Below are 5,827 nucleotides of genomic sequence, written 5' to 3'. Positions count from 1 at the left end.
ATGGAACTGGCCTCTTCACGCCAGTCACCGTCGTAGAACTTGGTTGCTCGGAGGTGACAGCTGTCTCAACCTCCGAGACAATTGTCTCACCACCACCAGGGTTCCCCGCCGCCTCCTCGCTTTCAGTCTCGGAGTCAGACTGATTTCCTAGGTAGACGGCGGAGGTAACCTTCGCCTTGCCCTTCACGGCGGCAGCTTTCTTCTTCCTCACGAAGAAAGGCCCATCTGCGGATTCCTCATCAGAAGATGACAAAATTAGAGGAACTCCAGCAGAAGTTTGAGCATGCAGAGGGCGAGGATTAAAGAATCCCTTACCTGGCCGCGCGGCGCTCATAATCTCGTGGCCCAGCGGATAGACCTCCACGAATCTGTCCGCCGTTTGCTCCAAATTGGGCAACTCGTTCTCGTCGAGATCACGAGTACCCAGTCGAGCGGGACCACCAGTCTCCCGCGGTTGCAGAAGCGATTGCAAGTTGTTCCCTTCTGAAAATAAAAAGAAACAGTTAGAAGAAAAACCCTAAATCAGCAAACAAGACGGAGCATACCGTAGGGAGTAGAATTCAAACCGTATTCAAGGATGATAGGTACTTGCGGCATCCCAGAACCGGCATCCTTCCATACCCGGCTCATCCCGAGCATCACCATCCCAGACTCCGCAAAGTGGTAAACCGGAGTCTGGATCTGGGAGATCTTGGTAAACCATTCCGTCTCCTGGTAGTTGGAGGTGTGAAGGTTGGGGAGTGCTCTCCCGTTCTTGAATGTCATCGCAATGGGGACGACACGGGCAGAGATGTAGAACTCCCGTTTCCAAGACCGAAGACTGCGCTCTGTAGCGCAGATCTTCAAACTCTTGTTCCGAGTGACCAAGGTATACCAGCCTTCGATGCACCTCCAGGAGTAGAAGGTCATCAGGCGGTCGACACAGGGCTCGATGCCCAGAATGTGGCACACCCATTCAAAATGGCGGACCTTAGCGATCGCCATTGGGTGTACCTCCGTCAAGTGTACACCGTGTTTCTCCAAAACACGGTATACAAACTTCGTTAATGGGAATATGAGATTCCCATACATGAAGAATGAGGCATAAACCCCTATCTTGCCCTTGGGGGCATCATACACCGTCTGGTGAGGCTCCGGAAACTCAGGTTCGTAAGGATCGAGCATGAACTTCTTGACGATATAGTTGTATAGATCGACAGAAAGAGCACACTGGCACTCGCCAGCAGTACTCTTGTCGTCCTTGTCAGACGCGGACATCGGGTTCTCAGGGTATACGTCGGACTCTTCAGCAGTAACCTCAAGATCATGAATGGAAGACATGTTTTGGGTTTGAAGAACGATATCAGGAGAATGCTCGACAGAAAAGTTAGAGTATTCGCCGGAAATCGCTTAGAAGAAGAAGAAGGAGGTGAAGGTGTGAGTTGAGATGCACCCTCTTCCCCCTTTATATACTCATCGCAATAAATGCGATGAATTTAATGCGGAGAGAGAGAAGCGCAGGTGCAATGAAACGACGACACGTGGAAAGCGCAAGCTAGCAACAGCCGTCGACAGGACGCGTGCCGTAAAATTCGCGCCCACGCGCCCGAAAACTCGCTCCCACGCGCCTGAAAAAGCGTCTGGAATGACCATATACTGTCACGTCGCCATAACTTCTTGCATGTCCTGAAACTGTCAGAAGAAACCGTCAGGAGACGCCAACGTCACTTCAACCGTTTGGACTGTTCTTATCCTTTCACCAACTCTTCAAATTTCAAAAAGATTCAAAAAGATTCAAGAATAAGAGGGAATATACCCCCTTACCTTGGGAAGCAAAAAACCATAAGACAAGTGCGAGTACAGTGTCAAGGCGAAACCCTTCACATACTTAGCACTTGCAGGGAATTGAAGCCAAGAAGGATATTATGGGCCATGCTTGCGGAAAGGGAAATAACACCTCCGCATGGCGGGAACGTTGAGAACTAGATTGTTTGAAACTTCAAGGTGGAATTGGTAGTTTAACATAACTGATCACTATGTCCAAAACTACCAAAACCTCGTGAAGTCTATACAAGTGAAATGCAACGCTCCCGACTTGCGAAGAGGTTAAACACCTACCCGCATCATAACCAAAGATCAGGCAGAAAAGTCGGGAATTTCTGCAAGTGACATTAGGAATACCGCGGGAAGAATCCCCACGGAAAACCTTAAAAAACAAAAACCTCTTTAAAACCCCTTGTTTAAAGTCCAAAAGTTCACGTCACTCATTAACAAATCATGAGAAGAACAATGGACTGGGGGGACTTGAAGAGGTAGGTCCCCGCAAAGCCCAGTTGGACCCGCAAGAGACACCTTGAAGAGGTACGTCTGCGCAAAGACTAACTGGTCCCGCAGGACCCACCATGCTCAGAGAGATGAAGACCTTATACACAGTAAGCCAGCTGTTCCCGCAGGAAAGCCTCCCTTGGTACAGTACCCTGCTTGTTCCCGCAGCTATGGGTACAAGCCAAGAAGGAAGGCTACCCACACTAACGGAAAGGCTACACGCATAAGGCACCAACTCATACTTCAGCAATGTCACCTGAAGAAGGAATGAGCAAGGCGGGAATATTCCCGCCCAAAAGAGCCAGTCCGTACGCTTCTGGAAGATCTTTTGTACTATACCTGCCAAGGTATGGACAAAATAGACAAGATCTGACCAAAGCAGCCCATGAACCAATCACAGGGTGACAGCTCACCGACAATAGTACGAGGAGGAGCACACTCTAGTACAAAATGTCACTATCAGCCGCTGCCTACCCACCAACTCCCATCGTGGCACGTACATAGCCCGTAGTTGGTGGAAAAGGAATAGTATACAGCCGGCCATGTCACTATCAGCCGCTGCCTACCCACCAACTCCCATCGTGGCACGTACATAGCCCGTAGTTGGTGGGAAAGGAATATTATACAGCTGGCCGTACCTGCTTGGAAACCCACCTTCGGCTATAAATACTCCAACACCTTGGAACGGTATCATCATCTTATCTTATCTTCCCTCTAGCTATTTCTCTCAATATACACTTATATTCAGAGCAATCTAGTCTGATTCTCACGCCGGAGGGTGGTCACAAGGAGGAACCCCCCCTTCTCAGTGACGAGCTCACGGTGTCTGTTTTGCAGGTCAAGAAGAATAATCATCTTTGCCGGACCTAACCCATCGTGGGAAACATCTACTTAACCCTAAGATTATCCTTAATCTGCCGGGGTCTTCTAGTGTTTCTTCAATCTCCCTAGAACTTAAAACTTCTCTGATCCAATGCAGCTTTACGCTGATATGTTTTGATCTCTCATGAAAGACCTGATGCTTTGACAGATGAATAGCACTCATATTGTCACAATACACCAGCCCATCTTCTATTTCAAGATCCATTTCTGACATGAAACCTTTAAGCCAAATACACTCTTTAACTGCTTTAGTCAGCGCAATGAACTCAGCCTTAGTGGTGGATAAGGCAACAACCTTTTGCAATGTTGCCTTCCAGCTTACAACTCCACCTAAAACTTTAAACACATAACCAGTAATGGACCTCCCTTTGTCCAAATCTTTGGCAAAATCAGAGTCCACATACCCACTGATAACCTGATCCGAATTATCAGTTTTACCAAAAACTAAACCTTTATGCATAGTACCACTTAGATACCTAAAAATCCATTTAATACCTTCCTAATGTTGTCTCCCAGGATTGCTGATATATCTACTAACAACACTAACAGCATAACCAATATCTGGTCTTGTACACACCATCAAGTACATAAGGCTACCCACAACACTTGCATATGATACATTTACCATTTTACCCTTCTCTTCATCAGTAGTTGGAGAATCCAAACTAGACAATCTGAAGTGTAAAGCAAGTGGTGTAATGACAGACTTACAGTTGTCCATGAAATAATCTTTAAGCACCTTCTTGACATAAGACCTTTGAGATAGCTTTATAGTACCAGCAGCCCTATCTCTACAGATTTCCATGCCAATAATCTTCTTAGCTTCTCCAAGTTCTTTCATATCAAAAGCTTCCATTAACAACCTTTTAGTCTCATCAATTTGTTGCTTGTCTTTACAAGCTATTAGCATATCATCTACATAGAGTAAAAGATACACGTACTGCTTGTCACCATACTCTTTTAAGTACACACATATATCATAACTGCTTCTTTTAAACCCATGAGTTACTACATGTCTGTCAAACTTCAAATACCACTGCCTTGGTGATTGCTTGAGACCATACAAAGACTTTTGTAACAAGCAGACTTTATTCCCTTCTTTGTCAACCTCAAAACCAGTAGGTTGTCTCATATATATCGTTTCTTCCAAATCACCATGCAGAAAAGCTGTTTTGACATCAAGTTGTTCAAGCTCTAAGTCAAATACAGCTGTTACTGACAAAATTGCCCTGATAGAGGCATGTTTGACTACAGGTGAGAACACTTCACCATAGTCTATCCCAGCCCTTTGTGTAAACCCTTTGGCAACTAATCTTGCCTTATACCTAGGTTCTTCTCCTTTTAAACCCTCTTTTATCTTGAAGATCCACGTGCAATCCACACATCTTTGATCTTCTGGTTTATCTACAACGACCCAAGTTTTATTCTTGAGCAAAGAACTCATTTCTTCTTCCATTGCTGCTAACCATTTATCCTTATCTTTAGACTCTACATCCTCTTGATAAGTCAATGGTTCACTTGCAGATTCTTCTGCAGCCACACAAAAGATAAATGCTGACAAATCATCTCTGAACCTAATAGGTGGAACTATATTCCTTCTTGGCCTATTAGCTGCAATACTCTGCCTTGTACTACTTGTTCGAGAACTTTCATGTTGATCACTAGTAACAACTGTGTCCTTGTGTTCATCCTGAGGCAACTCCACCTCAATTTGAACATTCTTACCATCATCTTGGTAATTTACAGTTTTACCCTTAACATCTTTATACAAAATATTTTCCTTAAAAACCACATTTCGACTAACAATTATCTTAGGACTACCATTTTCCAACCTCCACAACCTATACCCTTTCACACCCTTAGGGTATCCCAAAAAATACATTTTTAAGCTCTAGGTTCTAACTTGCCTTTACTTACATGAGAATATACTAAACACCCAAACACTCTTAGATTATCATAGTTAGTCTTCATACCTAACCACTTCTCCATGGGAACCGACATCTCAATAGCAGAAGATGGTGACCTGTTCACTAAATATGCAGCTGTCTTCAATGCCTCGGCCCAATAAGACTTTGGCAGACCAGCAGTAAAGATCATACACCTGACCTTTTCTAACAATGTTCTGTTCATTCTTTCCACCAAGCCATTTTGTTGTGGAGTTCCTGGTATAGTAAGATGCCTACCAATCCCATGTTCTTTACAGTATCTATTGAATTCACCACTACAGAACTCCAACCCATTATCTGTTCTCAACTTTTTTATTTTCTTTTTTAGTCTGATTTTCAACAAGAGTCTTCCACTCTTTGAACTTATCAAATGCATCAGACTTGTTCTTTATGATGTATACCCACACCCTTCGTGAATAATCATCTATTATTGACAAGAAATATGAGGCACCGCCAAGTGACAAATCCTTAGATGGCCCCTATAGATCTGCATGAATGTAATCTAGGATCCCTTTTGTTCTATGAATACCCCTAGAGAACCTAACTTTCTTTGCTTTTCCAAGCATACAGTTCTCACATTCACCATAGTCACAACTTACTAGATCTTCTATAACACATTGTTTCTTAAGTTCACTTAAACCCTGATCACTTATATGCCCTAACCTCCTGTGCCATAACATTGCACAATTTACAGA

Source organism: Bidens hawaiensis, unplaced genomic scaffold (assembly GCF_021521415.1).
Source record: "Bidens hawaiensis isolate Kalapana, Puna unplaced genomic scaffold, B.hawaiensis_p1.1 tig00022929_1, whole genome shotgun sequence".
Lineage (NCBI taxonomy): Eukaryota > Viridiplantae > Streptophyta > Magnoliopsida > Asterales > Asteraceae > Bidens > Bidens hawaiensis.
The sequence above is the reverse complement of the archived record's forward strand: the minus strand, read 5'-3'. Positions refer to the sequence as shown.